Genomic DNA, 19,133 nt, shown 5'->3' with positions numbered 1-19,133 from the left:
GAACCAAATTTCAGGCCCTTGAAATTTCTTACCTCTTTTAGAGTGAGATACATTGCAAGTTTCAAATGAGGAGTGCCCATCTTTGTCTGCTGGTGAAACAGGCTCCCCTCGTGCATGCTGCTGCTGTTCTCCTACCAGTTTTTCTGGGCTGCAGACAGCCTTTCCAGCTGCTGTGCCCATTGGAGAGAGCTGTCCCTTTCTTGGCTGTGGTTGTCCACCTGGAAAGCTAGAATAGCTTTTCTCGACAAAGCAGGAGTAGACCCACTTTTAGGGGGAGGAAGAAGGTCTGGTTGCGTTCACCTTCTCCATCTGCAGCTCCTGTGTTCAGGGACCACACGTCCACACTCATGCCCAGCCCCTCTTCGGTGCGCAGGCACTTGGTGTAGATGACTATGGAAGAGCCCTTCTTCTCTTCAGCATGTGAATTAAGACAGAAATGACAATGTGCATGTTTTTTTTCCCCAGCGTGTAGCTGCAGTATTTGTGTTATTGGAAAGTCGGGGGCTCTCCATGGAGGCATCCTGCATCCTGGGATAAAAGGCAAACATGTGTACGGGGGGGGCTGGTGGGAGCGGTGCGGAGCGGCACATTTGGGAAACATGGATGAAGTAATAGTCCTTGAGCAATTAATTTATTTAGGAAAGACAAAAAAGCCAGCAGGTAATTCTTTTGTTCTCTGACAAGGACAATAATCTTTTGTGTATAAAAAAGGCTTTCAAGAAAAACTTTTCAAGTTGACTCCATCAGAATTTTTTCAATGGAGCGTTTTTGACAGAAGATACCAATTTGTTGAAAAGTATTACAAAAAAAATATTCAAAAAATGCTACAAAAGGGTCACCGTTTCGTAGAGAAAAATATACAAGGAATGCTTTCAATTCATAAATTGTTCATTTTTTTAAAAATCTGGAATTTCACACTGATATTTTGAATGTTATATGTTATGTAGGGTGGTTTTTTTAACATTACGGCTGACATGTCGTGAAATCATCAGGGCGCATAATAACTTCTTATCATTTCTAGCTCTGAGTGTTGCCTGTTTGTTGTAGTGAAACAGTTTGGCACCTGATCAAAGTGTCTCCTGCCTGTCTTGTAAAAAAAATAATGTCAAACTTCCATTACAACACAGACAGGAGACACTTTGATCTAGAAAAGAAAGTATGTTAGTGTTTACTAAGTGGCAGATGGTTTTAATAGTTTTAAAATGAAACAGAATTAAAAAATAGTAAGATATTCTTATATAATAGCAGCACTAATGAAATGCCATGAAAAGATATAAAAAAAAAACACGGAGAAAAAGTGAAGCGAAAGTAGAAAAAAGCATTTCTAGAGAGTGACTTTTTTTTTTGGTGGGGGTTTTTCCTTTGCCATTTGCTTTTGCCCGGGCTGGTTTTGCCGGGTGCTGAGCCTGTCCCACACGCTGCCATTGGGATGGGGGCACGGAGCTGACAGGGCTGTGAGCTGGACATGCCTGGTTTGTTTAAAAAGAGATGTGAGGCTGCCCAGTCCAACAAGGATGACTCTTGCTTTGTGGCTGTTGGCTTGTTTGATGTCCAAAAAAAATTCCAGATGAGCAAGAGCATATTTTTGGTGAATACATTTCTTAAACAAAACTGAAAGCCAAAACAGCTGCCTGGTCTGGTGTTTACGAGTGTAAACTTGAGACGGTTAACTGTGGTACCTGGGGATCTGTTCCAGGAATCAGCGTACTGAGCACCGCATCTGGCTCAAACCATCAGGCACCGGCTATTTGGGAAGCGGGTGCCAACGTCACACAGTTGTGCGTAAGCATTCACTTGCAATAATAATAATGATAATATTTTTTAAAGTTCCAGCATCAAACAGAATCGTATGATGGTATACACACAGCCTACAGCCTCCAGAAACAAACATACACGCAGTCATCACACAAATACACCCTGGCCAGAGCAGAGGAAAAGCAGCAGACCAGCTCCGGGCCAGCTGACCAATACGGTTAACATCAATAGAAAAGGAAAAAATTCCTTTTCTCTTGCAGCTCCTTGCCGTTAGGTAGGTTGGTAAAACCCCAGTGAGGGTTCCTGCTCCCCTCCGATAACTCATCCAGCCCTATTTTAACTGTTATCTAATAACGTGAAACCATCACCACTGTTACAGCAACAGCTGAGATGGCGGGTAGCCGTGTCCCGCAAACAGTGGATGTGCCCGGGCAGCTGCTGGTGGTGTGACTGGCTGGTGGTGGGGCATCATACTGGTGTCCCAGTACAGGCTCCTGGCTGCACAGGCGTCTGCCAAATGGAAGAGCAGCTGCCTGCTGGCCCTCCTGGATCAGACTGCAGCGAGTTCCCAAAAGACATGAGATAGCCAGAAGTGTATTTGCATTTATGCCATCAAAACTGGAGGTGTCCAAGCCCGAGGCACAGCTGCTCTATCAGGAGTGGCAGCTGTGACACGGGGTGGCTGCGCTCCCCGACTGTCCCTGGGGGCCTGATACTGCAGTCCTCCTGTGTGCCAGGATGCTGGGCATCTATCCACCTTACCCGTCTGCAGGTAGGAGCCAGCACAGCTTGCAGTGTGCCCTGAAAGATTTTCACCATGAGATTCCTTATATGTGGCTTTGTTGGGTGTTTCCTGTAATATTAGGAAAAGACCAAAGGGAGAAAGGAGGAGGACAGCAGGGCATTGAAAGGCAACCATGTTCAACCAGAGCATCAGGCTGGTTTCTTCACTGGTGGCTTCAGTGGTGTACCATGAGGCAGAGCAGGTGCCAGTAACTTCATGACAGATGCTAAAAACATGAGGAGGGGTGGGGGTGAGGCAGACCCTGTGCCCTGGCAGCTCTGACACAGAGATCACAACGTCTTTTTCCTGGAAAAGCCCATGGGAGGGTGAGGAGATGCATAGATGCTGGAGGCACAGCACCCCGATGCTCTTCCCTCACACGTCTGTGTCTGCTGGGCGAAGCAGCCGATGCCCCTGCCACCTCCGGGAGGTGAAGAGGGTAATCTGGGAGCGGTGGCAGCCCTCCCACTGAAAAGGCATCAGCTTTCCACTGTGCTCTTCATAACACACCTCTGTGTGCTTGTGGAAAGCAAGTCCATGGCGTGTGAAGGGTTACTGGAGGAGGAAGCACCGGGGAAGAGGAAAGACAGATTTCAAGCCCTGCGGCAGCCAAAAAGCTGAAACTGTAGGAAGCTGCTCTGAAAAGAAGAAAAAAGGGAGATTTGAATAGATCCAAGGCTGCTGAGGGGGATGAAGAAGGAGAAAAACACTGCAGGCATGAAACCCTTCCAGCTGCTTTCCACAGACCCAGCACGGTGGATTTGTCACAGGAAATAAAGTGGAGAAAGGGAGCGAGACCGGGCAAAGCAGAGAGGGCACATCGAGGGATGCTTTCAGCCTCCAGTGAGGCCAGAGGGCTGAGCTCACCTCTGCGCATGGCCTGTGGCCAGCACCAGATTTCAGGTGCTCTCAGAGACACCCGACAGGGATGTGGATAGGGTTGGATGGGGAAATGTCCCCTGAGGACTGGCAAAGGCAATTGCACCAGCTCTGCCCCCGACCCGCTAAGGACGAAGCCAGGAGAAGCTGCGAGAAGGGCAGGTAGAGCTGGTACTGGCTGCTTGGTCTGGCTGCTGCAGCACCCAAATGCGCTGCACTCTCTGCAAGCTCCTGGGGGAAGGGTGCTGTGAGGTTAACGAAGCTGTAGAGGCCGACCTGAGACACGTTTTGTGTTTTTGACCTTTGATATTTAGGAAAGGCGTACAGAAACTAGCTCTAATACATAGAAGATACAGACCTGTGCATGTAACTTCTGCGATCACTGAGGGCCTTCCCTTGGAAGGAGTGAGCGGGGAGAGGGTGGGAACAGGAGAAGGGTTCAGGTTAGGCTTTGAGATAAGGGCTGAGGAGCGAGGAGAAGTCTCCCACCGAGGTGAAGCCACCTGGGCTCGCACGGAGCTCGACGAGCAATTTGGAAACGGCTTCTGCCAGCAGGAAGCATTTGTCTAAACACAGCCCCCCTGGCCGTCTTCTTCAAGAACAAAGTTGGAGTTTCTGAGAGCCAGCACTAAACCCAGGTCATTATCAGCGCTGTGTTTTCAAGATGGGTCTCCAGATAATGAAAGTAATTCTGTTTCTTAGGCGAAATTTCCGTGTAATTCACTGGCGACTGAGCACAAGTAATGAACGCCGCTCGGGGTTCAATACTACAAATGGTTTCACTCAGAAATCAATCCGTCAATCGAGGCGATCATTTACGGCTAGAAAAATCATGTTGTCTCCCGAATCCAGCCGTGAGCTCCAGCAGATGAGGCTGCCAAGTCAGCTGTGTGCTGTTGGCTTGCTCTCACAGAATCACAGAATCACAGAATGTTAGGGATTGGAAGGGACCTTGGAAGATCATCTAGTCCAATCCCCCTGCCGGAGCAGGATTACCTAGGCCATATCACACAGGAATGCATCCAGGCGGGTTTTGAATGTCTCCAGAGAAGGAGACTCCACAACCTCTCTGGGCAGCCTGTTCCAGTGTTCGGTCACCCTCACCGTAAAGAAGTTTTTCCTCATATTTATGCGGAACCTCCTGTGTTCCAGCTTGCACCCATTGCCCCTTGTCCTGTCAAGGGATGTCACTGAGAAGAGCCTGGCTCCATCCTCATGACACTTGCCCTTTCCATATTTATAAACATTAATGAGGTCACCCCTCAGTCTCCTCTTCTCTAAGCTAAAGAGACCCAGCTCCCTCAGCCTCTCCTCATAAGGGAGATGTTCCACTCCCTTAATCATCTTCGTGGCTCTGCGCTGGACTCTCTCTAGCAGTTCCCTGTCCTTCTTGAACTGGGGGGCCCAGAACTGGACACAATATTGCAGATGTGGCCTCACCAGGGCAGAGTAGAGGGGGAGGAGAACCTCTCTTGACCTGCTAATCACACCCCTTCTAATACAGCCCAGGATGCCATTGGCCTTCTTGGCCACAAGGGCACATTGCTGGCTCATGGTCATCCTGCTGTCCACTAGGACCCCCAGGTCCCTTTCCCCTACGCTGGTCTCCAACAGGTCTGTCTCCAACTTGTACTGTTACATGGGGTTGTTCTTGCCCAGATGCAGGACTCTACACTTGCCCTTGTTATATTTCATTAAGTTTCTCCCCGCCCAACTCTCCAGCCTGTCTAGGTCTCTCTGAATGGCTGCGCAGCCTTCCGGTGCGTCAGCCACTCCTCCCAGTTTTGTGTCATCAGCGAACTTGCTGACAGTGCACTCTATTCCCTCATCCAAGTCATTAATGAATATATTGAATAGAACTGGTCCCAGTACCAACCCTTGAGGGACTCCGCTAGACACAGGCCTCCAACTGGACTCTGTCCCATTGACCACCACTCTCTGGCTTCTTTTCTTCAGCCAGTTCACAATCCACCTCACTATCCGATCATCCAGACCACACTTCCTCAGTTTAGCTGCGAGGATGCTGTGGGAGACCGTGTCAAACGCTTTACTGAAATCGAGATAGTCCACATCCACAGCTTTACCATCATCTATCCACCGGGTTACGTCCTCATAAAAGGCTATCAAGTTGGTTAAGCATGACTTCCCCTTGGTGAAGCCATGCTGAGTGCCCCTAATGATCCCCCTATCCTTGATGTGCCTAGAGACAGCACCAAGAACAAGTTGTTCCATCACCTTTCCAGGGATGGAGGTGAGGCTGACCGGTCTATAGTTACCCGGGTCCTCCTTCTTGCCCTTTTTGAAGACTGGAGTGACATTCGCTTTCCTCCAGTCCTCAGGTACCTCTCCCATTCCCCACGACTTAGCAAAGATGACGGAGAGTGGCCTAGCAATTACTTCCGCCAGCTCCCTCAGCACCCGCGGATGCATCCCATCAGGACCCATGGATTTATGGACGTCCAGGTTGCTTAATTGGTCCCTGACCCAGCCCTCATCAACCAAGACAGATTCCTCCTCTATCCTGACTTCTTCTGAGGCCTCAGGGGTCCGGGGCTCCTCAGGACAGCCTCCAACAGTATAGACAGAGGCAAAGAAGGCATTCAGTAACTCTGCCTTCTTTTTATCCTCTGTCTCCAGGACCCCCACCTCATTCATCAGTGGGCCTACATTGCCTCTAGTGTTGGTTTTACCTGCAATGTATTTGAAGAAGCCCTTTCTGTTGTCCTTGACCTCTCTTGCAAGGTTTAATTCCAAGGAGGCCTTAGCTTTCCTAGTTGCCTCCCTACATCCTCTGACAACAGACTTATATTCCTCCCAAGTGGCCAGCCCCTCCTTCCATGATCTGTACACCCTCTTCTTCCACTTGAGTTTGCCCAGCAGTTCCCTGTTTAACCATGCAGTCACAACACACTTCAGCTCCCGCACTCACTGCCCCCTCCTCGGTCTCCCAGTGCTCCAGGTGCTCTGGGGCAGATTTTGTGCCATTTGTTCTTATGGGGCTTGTTCGACGTGACAAACACGCGGGGAGGGAGCGTGGGAGGCAGCGTTTGTGCTGTCTGCCCAAGTATGCTTGAAACGGCTGGGTACCTTGCCACGGAAAGGAACAACTGTTTGGAGATAATGATAACATATCAATATGTCTAAGCAGTTGTTTATCTTTTTTTTTTAATCTTTTCCCTCTTAGGTAAAGGTCACAGAGTCAAAAAGCCACAGAAGCCTGAGCATGGCTGTTGTTAAAGATCAGGACTAAGTACCAAACCCAACTTGGCCAGACTTGGTTGAACCCGTGCAATGCTGTGAGGATGCAAGGCCTTACAAAATGATTTGTACCAGCATGCTTGTCCTGGTACAAAAACTTCATGTTGGGATGTACCCAGCATGACCACTGGAGAGTGTGAAAAACAAATGCTTTCAAAATGCATTTCCAGGCTTGTGAAAGCTTGAGTGGGTTTGAAAGGCCTCTAGGTACCAATGGTGCATGGTGCAGCACAGGGACTGGACCTCGCAGCCCCCCAGGACCCTCTGTCCGTGCCTGGTAAGGTAGCCTGATTCATCCCAGTTAGAAGCGTCTAACAGGCTTGTAAAGTAAAATAAAACCATGACAGCAGATTTTGTCACCTGGGCTTATCAAAAGGTCTTCTCTTGTGTGTTACTAAAGCTGTTTCAGGCAGCAGCAGTGGCAGTCATGACCCTCCCACACCAGATGCCAACCTGCAGCCCATGAGAAAAGATCTCAGCCCGGACCCCTGTGCTGCCCAGTGCCCTGGGTACCGAGCAACCTACCAACTTTCACATGCAGACACATTTTCTAGCAAGACTTGGCAACGGTTAAATAATGAACGCTGAAAGTTTGGGGAGGAAAGGTAGTAAAATGAACTTTTTTTCACTTTCTAGTGCCCTTTCCTAAGCCACAAAGACTGGTTTCAGGGGGAACCACTCCAGGCTGGTGACTGCTTTCCACCTTCCAGCTCAGTCCCATGCCTCCCCTCCCTGCCCACCCTTCACAAGCATATTCATACCTGGTCCGCAGACAGCAAAACCAAAGAGAGCCAGCAGCTGGGTCCTACAGGGGACTTCTCCTCCCGTGGCCTCGAAAATATGGGTGGGGAGAGGGGAAAAAGATTTCAGTGCTTTGCTCTTTTGCCCTGCTAGCTCATGTAAAAACAGTCACAGAAAGACAAGATAAGGGACTCTGTGGTTTCAACTTCTAACCTCAAACAGCAAACGCTCCTCAAAAACGGTTTACTATACGGTCATGTTGCTTCGAAGAAAGGATAAGGAGCCCAACTGAAAAAAAACACAATATAGTAACTGGAAAATAGTATTTAGTCTCAGAGGAGCTGTAAATAAAATAGAGGATGCTTCGAGATCTGAAAGCTTCAACAGCCCAGTAGCATTTCTCTCCCAGGAGGTTTCTTCTTCTTTTTCTCTTGTTGAGATGCCTCAGTCACTATTGATACAGGCACCTCCTCCCAACAACCAGCTAAATTGTTACCCCCCTCCCTCAAATCCCATCAAAATAGTTTCTTTTCAGCCTGTGCCATGAATATCCTTATGTGAAATGTGCTAAGATGTTGCAACTTCTATTCAGTTTCTTTCAAGTCAGTACAGTGGAGCAGCGTGAGGCAGGGCTCTGGGGCTGGAGAAGAGCATGGAAAGAAGAAGTTCATTAATTAATAGTAGTTTTGGACCACTGAGTTTTATTTTCGTGTGTAACACTATCAAGGTACTCACGGAACAGGTTGAAGATTAAAAAAAAAAAAAAAAGAATTAAATACTGATATGTTAATTATAGTACTTAATGCTTCACAGAAAAAACAGATGTCCTCTAAATGCAGATGTTGCCAGGACTGAAATAACAGCTGACATATACTGATAGTTACTCATTAGACTTATTCAATGGATGGAGTTTTGCAGCGGCGGAGTAAAGGCTGTGTAACAGGCTGACTCCTTCCCCCCCAGCTCTGAAGAGTAACCGAATTTCTACTTTGACTTCCCCCCCTTTTTTTCCCTTTTCCTTTCCATTTTTAATTTTGCTGCTGTTAGTGTCTTCCGACAGCCCTCCCTTCCTCTGCCCCCACCCTGGGTACCCACCTCGTGGAGGTGGGTCCTGGGGCAGGTCTGCTGGCATGGGGCGGCTTTGGCAAGCCCCTGTCTGCACCCCATCCCCAAGGCAACTGCTGAGCAAAAAGAGAGGTTCAGAGCAATCAACTCGAGGGGTCCCGTCCACATTGGTCCCCCTCCCACACAGGGCAATGCACCTGCTTGGTGCTGAGCATGACGACTGAGATTCAAACGCAATTTTCAGGCAGAAAGTGCAAAATCCCAACAACTGGCACAATGGAGCTCAGCAGGAGTGTCCCTTTGACCCGAGCGGTGAGACCTGGAGCTGTGTGGGGCTGTGGGCAGAGGAGGCACCGGAGCAGCAACCAGGAATCCCAGGCTGTTTGTGCCGTGAGCAGTAACTGCTGCTGTTAGTCATGGGCACTCCGAGCACAAACGCTGCTTCCCACATCAACAAGTGGTGGGAGCGAAAGAGAAAAACAGATTGACTTGATTTCATGTAAACGTGAAAAAAAATCCAACCAAACGCTCGCGTCTTGTTATCAGAAAGGAGCTGGGCTGTAGAAACACTGTGTTTTAAATTAGGTCGTAATAGTTGACCTTGAGTTGATGTTTTTTGGAAGAAATGCAAATCTACCAGTTTTTCCTAAGGACTGGAAAACATCAAGAGCCGTAACCTATTTTCTTTTAAGGTTCATCTTCAGAGACATGAGGGTGATTCAACAGGAGAGCTGGATTGTGGCCAAATGTAGCTGAAGAGGAGTCCCACTTCCAAGGTGGAATGAGTTGCTCTGCTCCCGGCCACCCAAAAATCCCAGCTATGGGTCTCCCTCCTCCCCCTTGGGACACCAGGAAATCACCACCCTCCTTCCTGGGGAAGCTGCACCACTGGGATGGAGGGAAGGGAAAGGAGTACATTCGTGCTTTGCTTTCCACCCACCTCCTTTTGTTGGTGGATTTAGACCAAGCAAGAGCTTGCTAAATGAGTTTTAAATAAAGGCAGACTAGGCTTAAATGAAAAGCCCTCCTTCATAAGCCAGCGTTTGTCTGTTGTCAGCTTCAGCAGCCCAGACGCTGGTGGGTGGTGTTGGTGGCTGGGTGGACCTGCTGTTGGTGGAGCAGTGCGGGGGTCAGAGCCCAGGCACAGCCGCCACAGCCACAAAAGGGGAGATTTTGGCTCCCTTCGGCCACAAAGGCACCGCTCCTCTCGGCCAGCTGTATAGAGAGACGTGTGTACACACTCACACGTGTGGGTTTTTTTGCAGGGTGGGGTCCAACGCTTCCTCTACGGGTTTCGCTGGGGCAGATGCACGCTTTGCAATGAACAGGCAGGCTTTTTCCTCCCTTTTGACGAGGATGCCAGGGAAAAAGAAGCACTGCCTGCTCTGTGCCCCAGGGGAGCATACCTGAGGTGTGCCCCCAAGAGCCCCACCGATGCCCTCACCACCCCCCACACCACCCCAACATCGCCTTACCGGGGCTGGGCTACCTTTCCTCTCCTGTGGGTAGGGGTTTCACTGTGCTTTTCGCTTGCCATCCGGATCCACTGTTTGGCCATCACTGCTTTCTTATTTAATATATGTATTAATTAATTGTAAGTATATATGCACATATCATTATATATATATTTATTATATATGTTTTGGTGTGTATAATTCTATCACACATACTTTTGTTTATGGGGGGAGTGGTGCAACTGGGGCTGCTGGTGCTTACTCCTCTGGCCCCCAAAGAGTGTGCACCCCCCTGAGTTCCCCTGCCCACCACAGGCTGTGGCACTGGGACGCATGTGGGGTCCCATGGGACATGGGCACACCTGCCTAGAGAAGCCTCGCATGTACCCCCTCAATAGCCAGTGTGTCCCTACTGTTCGACCCCCATGCATCCCACCACCATGGGACACCATGCCCCACTATGGCTGGCCCCCACACCCCTACTTCTCCCCCATGCTCCCCCATGCTCCCCCATGCTCCCCTCATGCGCCCATGTGTCCCACCATGCCCCCACATCTCAGTCCCTCCCCACGTGTGTCCTGCTGTCCTTCCACACCTGTCCCTCCAAGCTTTTCTACATGTGCTGCCATGCTCCCATGTGTCCCACCACACCCCCACGTGTCCCTCTTCACCCTCATGTGTCTTCTGTGCCCCCACATGCACCTCCCATGTGTCCCACATGTCCCTCTGCACCTTCATGAATGTCCCCGTGCTCCATGCATGCCCCCCACACCCTCCATGTGTCCCACCAAACCCCCTGCATGTCCCCAATGGTCCCCAATGCGTGTACCACTATGCCTCCATGCCTGTCCCCCACACTGTCCCTCTATGTCTCCCACCAGCTCTCCCTGCTGCCCCATCCCTTGCTGTCCCTGGGGCAGTGGAGGCTGCTGTCACCTCGGTACAACGTGCTGCCAAACCCTGAGGTGGCACTTTGCAATTTTGGGAGAAGCAGCTCCCACAGCAGCAAGGATGCCATCTGAGATGAAAGCGAAGACCCCTTTCCACTTGCGATGCACATTATCACCTTCTGATGAGCACCGCTTATTTCAAGCCCATATGAGTATAGTCTTTCCTTTGAGGGAAAAATCCGCGTCTTGAAACATGGGTGCTTTGGTGTAACTTGCCTGCTTGTGACACACCGACCGGCTCCCGAAAGGAGAGTGCAGGCATCTCTCTGGCTTCTTTGATCCGGGGCTGTCTCAGCTTTCAGTATATAACACATCCCTAGGAATTATTTCAAGCTGTAGCAAGGAAAACACATGGCAAACTGTCCAGCTGCTTGCAGTAGCCCTGCAACAAGACCTGTATCGTAAAAGTATGACTACGTGTGGCAAAAGAGAGAGGGTGCCCCATGGCATAGCTGCATGGCCAGGTGACTCCTGCCGTAACCAACGTAGCTTGCTATTAACAACCAGAAAACAACAAACCTATTGCTATGTGCTTTTTAAGCCAACTTTCAGTTGACAAACAAACAACGTGATGGACCTTCCCAAGGTCAGTATTCTGGTGTTTGCTTTGGGTATCGACATTTCATACCCCATCGTTAAGAAATTCAGTCATTGATTGGTTCTGTGCTATCTTTGTAGGAAGACGTAGGGGACTCATTTTCATATTGTTTGCGTATCTTCTCATTTTACTGGGCATGGAGAGAGGAAGGCTGTGTCTGTGACAATGTGTGGTGCAGAGACCTCCCACCCTGGATGCGTACCAAGGTGACACCGTGGCTCACGGAGAAGGCTTGTCTGCGTGGGTCAGACTGGTTTCACATCCAGCCCAGCGTCCGTCTCCAGCTGTGGCCAGATGTTTTGGGAAGAGGGAGAACAGGGATTGTGATGCTTCCTCTGCCAGCCTCCGAGATCTCTGTTCCCTTCCTTCAGGTTCGTAGTTCTTGACTTGCTTTCTTGACTGCTGCCAAGGGCTGAGCTCGTGCTTTGGTGGACACTAAGCACAGGACCCGGCCCTTGACCAGCAGCTGTCTGTGCAGAGCCTGTGTGAATCTAGGACTCTCTTTCCCCCTTGAAATATCTAGTTTTGCAGTTGTATGTGTTGAATTTCATCTGCCCTTTGACCACTCCCTCTGTCTGCAGTTCTCACAGCATGTCCTTGTCCTCAGATAACTTCTTATCAGCGGCAAACTCTCTCACCTCACTCCTCACCCCTTTTCCAGGCCATTTACGAAGATACTGAGCAGCCGAGGTCACTGCACAGACCCCCATGGAAGGTCATTGCTATCATGCCTCTGTTGTGAGAACTGGCTGTCTACTCCTGACCTCTGTTTCCTGTTTTTCAGCCTGTTATCTATAGATAGCAGGACCTGCTTTCTTATGCCCGAATGGCTGTGTTTCCTGAGGAGCTTTCTCTGCAGCATCATGTCGTCCTGAGCAGCTCCCTGGGCTAATGAAGCTGTTGTGCCCGCAGGAAGGGGTGCGCTGGTCCCAGCTTGCCCAAGCCTTGGGATGGCTGTACGTGTGCCTGCAGGTCCTGAGCTACCCCACCACCCTAGTGTCTTTGGTAGAAGAATGTGTGCTTTGGGTCTCCTCTGCAGTCAAGGGGAGAGAGGGGCAACTCTGGACCCTCAAAGGGGCTGATCTCTGCCCATCATCTAGGGCAGAAGCCCATCATCTAGGGGTCCTGCACCGAGCTGCCCACTCAGGGCTGAACAGCAAATAGCAATAGTCCCCACTCAGCAGGCGTCTGTAAGCACATGAGGCATATTCGGTGTATGCACACGTGCTACTGGAACCAGTATGGCTTCTGAACAAGCCTGGGCAATTTTGCAGCTGGGATGAGGCTCAGAGCACATGCTTTTGGCACTACTGTTTTTCTCGTGTGGTGGTGAGTCAAGTCCAAGACCTCTACTGACTCTGCTCTTACTGTGGTCGGTTCCCATTAAATACTCAAGGTATATAACCAGCAACCGCATCGAGTTGCCCCTCATAGCAGCACCTGAGAAGTCTATGCAGTACCTGTAGTAGCATTGTGGTAACACATACCGGATGAGCACAACTCATTTCTCTTCACTCGGCTCTGGACGACAAAAAGAACATGAATTGGCAACAATTCTCTTATTGTTTTATTTCATGATAATTTTCTTCTCCTTTCTCTCTCCGTCCCACTGAGGGACGTTTTGGCAGTTTGCAAACATCCCCCTGTTCACATTCACTGAGTGTTACTGCAGGCATTTCTTTCATGTGACAGCTTGAAAAAGGGATGTGAAAGCTTTCCTTCTTGTCTTCCTGGCCTTTCCCTCCATCATCTGACCCTCATGAATGCTCTCCAGCAAACAGTTTGCCTTTCTTGCATGGTAAGATCTGGAAATAATTGCCTGCCACAACACTTATTTCCATCAGTGAATAAGCTTGTGTAATCGCGCTGTGGTCTTTGCTCCACAGTTCATTTTCTTAACTCAGAAATGTGCTTTTATTTTTTTTTTGCACCACTGCGTATATTCTGTTTATCCCCACGATTCACTCTTGCCAATAAAGTAGAAAAATAAGGGATAATCACCACTTAAATACGTTCAAACCAATGCCATATGTGCGGAAAAAAATCCCAAACCAAGGCAAAAGTCCTACCATCCTCGAAAGAATGTGCATCAAATGTGCCGTAGCCAAAGTACTCACTTTTTCTGATGGATCATATGAAAACTCAAGGTCCTGACAATCTGACAAGCCATGTTTTCATTCCTTGAATCCCCAACCACAGATCAAAGGTTGGCTCAGGCAGCTCAGTTGTTATGGTTCTTGCTGATCATTTGTTTGTGTTTGGTATAGCAAGCTCTGGGAGCAGCGAATGTCATAATCTTGTGTCATTGTATAGCTCCAAGGAGATTACTGATAAATAACAACAATATACACACACACGTAATGAATAGAGGCAGCAGCCAAACAGGAGAATAATTGCTGTCTTGGTGGAGCTTATTGACTTAAATTAGGCAGAAACAGTTTTTGGGGGTGGATACTACCTTTTTAATTTCCTGAAAAAAAAAAAAAGCCAATGTACATTTTTCAAAATATGTGCCTTGAGAAATATACTTCATGTGACAGGGAAGGAGCTGTGGATATGTGTGTGCTTTTTTTTGATTGTGTCTAGTATTTGCCCCTGGCCACAGAGAACTAAACTGGCCCTGTTTGATCTGGACATCACCGTGACCCAGCCCCCATCAGAGCATCTGTTTCCTCACTGAGCATCGCTCCTGCATGCTCACCTTCATGAAGTGACCCAAACCCAGCAGGTCTGAATGTTCTGCCTAAATCCGAGTGGTATTTCAGTGTCTTGGGATGGCTCCAGGGTCCCAGCTTGCACCATGGAGAGGTTGTTCCTACTTCCCCCCATTTTCAAAGCCAAGGGATCTCTGCCCTGGGGACCTCTGTGCAGCTGCCCCACTTTCACACCTCCAAGCAGAGCTACTCCAGGTTTTGCTAAAACCAAAGGAGCTCCATGATACAACTGAGTGCCAAAACCATTTCTCTAGCTCCAGCGTTAGCCAAAGGTCAACCTGAAATGGCTACTCAGTTGCCCATCCATGGTCTTTCTATAAAGGAAATTATTCCAAAAGAAAAGTCTGGGCAAGCTTTGGCCAGATTCAACTACACGCGCGAGCTGCTTTTTGCCATTTCACTTATGCAAAGCAGCAGTAAACCCCAGTGAAGTAGCTACTTGTTTAACAGATTTAACTCTATTTTACAGCCTGGGAGTGATCTAAAGCAGCAAGATAGCAAATCTATCCTGAATACATATGTTCTTTAGAGATAAAGGTGAAATCTTGGTTACAGTGAAATTTATGAGACTTTTCCTAGGATTTCGCATCTGCTACCCTGGGAGTCCTGTCTGAGATTCAACATCAAGCCACCACCTTTAGGTTCATCTCTACAGGTGCCAGAGTTCAGTTAATCACAGCTGAAGTTCATCGAGTTGACAATTGCCAAGGAGGAGGCATCACAAGGCAGATTTTCATCTCTGTTGGCTGGCATTAATGTGAAGTCAGAGGAGTTATTCTCAGTACATGCTGGTTTAATTAAAATTAGTCAGATCCTCACTTAGTGGAAATTAGCAAAGAGGGAAATGTTAGGGAATTCCTTGCTGCTGAACTGTGGAGAAATGTATGCAGCAATAGGATTCCCAGGTCCCTCGCTCAGCTAATGAGGTGTGCCTCATGGGCTGGGTCCCCTCGGTGCAAATGTGGGGTAATCAGCGCGGTCTGGAATCGCACTCCTGGGAGAACCAGTCCGTCATGCTCCCGCGCCATGGCTCGAGTCTTCTCCCATTCCGAGTTAATAATAAACACAACCCAGCTAAGTGATATACGTGACATGTTTATTACCACGTCCTTTCGAAGCAATTTCCTTTCTGCTCTGTTTTCTCACAGACAGTGTAATTACCAAGTTAAAGAGAACAGAAAAAAAAAAATGGAAAGAAAAAGTTTCCGGCTTTGATCTTTCCCAGATGAAATGGCAAAATTAATGAACCAGTGTATACTCTTCGGAGATGTAAGGAGATATACCTTAGGGTTAACAGCTGCGTTTCAGCAAGTCTTCAAGTGAAGGGACACAGCGAAATCAAGTCCATATAGGTACAGCTTAGCAACAGGAGATTTTAAAATGATTATACCCAAGCCGTTGGTTTGTGTCTACATGGAAGGCTGGCATCATGCCATTCCCAGATCTGCTTTGCAAACCAAACCCAGCCACCGTTTCTCACAAAACAGATTGCTCAGTTCCATACAGAAAAAAAAAATAATTTGAGGCAAAATCCTGCCGTTGTTGGAGCAGGTGATCATTGACTTTATCAGAGCTAGGATTTCCCCAGCATTCTGCCTTGTCTTGAGTTGAGCAGTGGGGAACCTCATGTGTTTTGTGTTGTTTGGTGTTCCTTTCCGCTCTGTAGCCCCATCACCAGGGAACCTGTTTAACTAGGGACCAGAAAAATAATCCCTCTATTGCAAATTGCTCCCCAGCAGGTGCCCTAAACTGTCCTAATAGTTGCATAAACCAGAAGGCTGAGAGGAGTGTGAGTGAGGGTGTGCAGGCTGAGAAGCATGGGGGAAAAAGGCCGTTGGATTTCTCTGCACCAATGTGCCCAGTGAGAAATAGTTTCCATTCATGCTTTCAACCTCTTCTGCTTGGAAAGAAAGGACACAGCCCTAAGGCATGATCACTACAATGGGCTCTATGTAAGATGCTGCTTATAAGCGTTTGTCAAACTGCAGTGAGCACAGGACAGTGTGTCAACGTGTCCTCATTCAGCAACGCTTCCCATGGGAGAGGGACCATGCTGGGAACTGGGCAGGCTGCTGCTTGGTTCTGGCACAGGGAGGCAATCGAAGGTGCTTGTGTTTGAACCTCTAAAGTCTCCAATGATTTGGCTTCTAACATCCTCATAGGGCCTGCATCAAGTGTCTCTGCCCATGGGCCATCACAAGCAGGAGCACTGTCCAGGTGGCAGGACCTGGGTGTTAAATTGCCCCCTGGAAAGTACTGTCTGCTTCCCTGTTGGTCCAAGATTTGGAAACTTTAAGGGTGTACTGCAAAACCTGCAGTTATGCATGAGTCTGCCCGCTCCATATTAGCTTTCAAGATGGGTAATTTAGTGGTAGACAAACGAGGAGGCAGAGACAGACGGCAGGAGGGCCACGTGGGTGGAGCAGTGACAGACAACGCACGTGTGTGGTGGTACAAGGCAGACAAGGCCCCCACACTCACCCTTCTCCAGCATCACCAGACCAAGGGCACCCCAAAGGCATCTCCAGACCAAGAACAAGGGGGACCCTTTGGAAGGGTCAAACCCCTCTTACAGAGTCATAGAATCATAGAATGGTTTCGGTTGGAAGGGACCTTAAAGATCATCTAGTTCCAACCCCCCTGACACAGGCAGGGACACCTTTCCACTAGATCAGGTTGCTCAAAGCCCCATCCAACCTGGCCTTGAACACATCCAGGGAGCGGGCAGCCACAGCTTCTCTGGGCAACCTGTGCCAGTGTCTCACTGCCCTCACAGTAAAGAATTTCTTCCTAATATCTCATCTAAATCTACCCTCTTTCAGTTTAAAACCATCCCCCCTCGTCCTATCACTACATGTCCTTGTAAAAAGTCCCTCCCCTCTCTTCCCCATGGGGGACATCTCAGGAGACAGTTTTCGGGGGCTGCTGTCCAGTGGGGCTGGTCTTGAAAGCCACCCCTGCCAGAGTGGGCACTGGGAGACCCACGGCTCCAAAAACCCTGGCATGTGACCCCTCATGGCCAAACCAACCAGTCAATGGGTCTGGTGCCACAGCACAACTTCTGCTTCTTGCCAAGCAGCTATGGTGAGATTGGCTTGAATGGGGATGTTTACTACAGCCGAGGGGAGAGATGGGTACCCTCGGGTTTGTGGTGCTGGGATATCCCCACGCTGTGGGTCAAACATAAAGAAGTAATTAAGTTTAATCCTTCCGAGGCAGAAATTACGGGTCAGATTTCAGCTGGTGTAAATCAGCATGGCTCCGCTGGAGTCAATGGAACAAACCCAGCTTGTGCCAGCACAGGCTCTGGACTGGTGCCTTTCATTGTGCACAGTCACAAACACTGCTGAGTGCCATGAAATTAGAATGAAAGATTAATAAAATCATATTTTGCATTGTCCTCAGCACAGTAGCCACGTATCGCCGATGGCTCTCACCCATGTACACTGGTGTGTATGGAAATTAATATGGCTACATGGTGAAAAGTATTATTTTCTGCATTGTTTGGTAATTTAGCCTTATGGCTAAACAATTCACTTCATTTAGTCGTACAGTTTTTATTTTGATTCACATACAGCACTTCCAACAGCTTCACAAGCTGAGCTGTTCTTTAGACAATATTCCTGGGAACTTAGGAGCTGGTGCCTCACAGGGGTTTGCTCATATGCTGCCCCGACACCAGTCAGAGACAGGTGTCTCAGAGGAAACATCTCTGCAGTTCTTCATCTTCTCCCGCAGTTCTTTCAGAGTTCCTCTTCATTGACACTCGCTCTGAGATAACGATTCATTACAATTTACGATGACCAAGGTCATTTGGGAAACTGAAGTTCACTCCTTTCCTTTTACAATATGTGTGACACCAATCCAGTGAAAGACTTAATATGCAGATGTTTTATTTTGAAACAGCCTCTCATGACTGTGTACTAACCTGACATTCTGCCCCTTTTTCCCAAAATAAGGAAATAAGTTTTTCTAAAATCCAGCCATTTGCTACCTGTGGGTTAGACTCCCTCCCAAAAATTGTAATTGAATCTTTCAGGTCCTATCTCAAACTCACTTGATGTGATGTTGCTTGGATATTAAAAAGTATTATTGCCTTAAAAACAGTAATAGTAGATTTGCTATTTAATCATATCACACTTCTGATTTGCAACAGAAGCAACTTCATGGTCCAGTTGAACACTGGATCTGAAAAAAAAAGCAGATTAGATGTTATTTCTTGGAGGTGTAATAGCCTTTATTCTTGCAATTACTCACCTATGTCTTCTCAGATTAGAGTTAATTACTGGAAAAGATAAGCTGTTCTTGCTTTCACTGTCACAGCTAGGGCGACACTGGATCAGTATGACACGGCGCATGTTCATTGCACTTTGAGAGACATATTCTCAAGTGAAAATTGACAGAACAATTTCAGCAGATGTAAAACCTTCTCCTGAATTTGCACAAGGCCTGCAGATACTGCTGCCACAGCGTAAGTTTTTGCAATATTTTCTGTAAAGACAGATCAGCAGAATTGAGAGCGTGATGTTGTCTTAGAGATTATGAATGCATCAATCCCCAAACACGCTAGTGCTTCAATGTTATGTCTGTGGCATACACAGGGTGGCTCGCTGTGCATTTCCTCATACAGAAGGAGCCTCATTAGGCCAACTGGACGACAATGGAAAACTTAATAGGCACACTTTGGATCTGCTAAAGGGTTGTCAAGCATCTGTATATCCCTATTTGATTTCTCCTAAGTTGGAACAGACTTCTTAAACTAAGGGTTTTCCAAACAGCTGTTGCAGGGACACCCTTGGTTCCTGGCCTTGGCTGGGCTCAGGTTTCATCCCCTGCATCGCAGAGAGCAACTTCATAGCTCAGACTGACAGAACTTGGGATCTTGTGGAGCCATCTCACCTCTGGTACCTATACCAGACATATCTCAAAGGCAGC

This window comes from Nyctibius grandis, chromosome 2 (genome assembly GCF_013368605.1).
Source record: "Nyctibius grandis isolate bNycGra1 chromosome 2, bNycGra1.pri, whole genome shotgun sequence".
Lineage (NCBI taxonomy): Eukaryota > Metazoa > Chordata > Aves > Nyctibiiformes > Nyctibiidae > Nyctibius > Nyctibius grandis.
The sequence above is the reverse complement of the archived record's forward strand: the minus strand, read 5'-3'. Positions refer to the sequence as shown.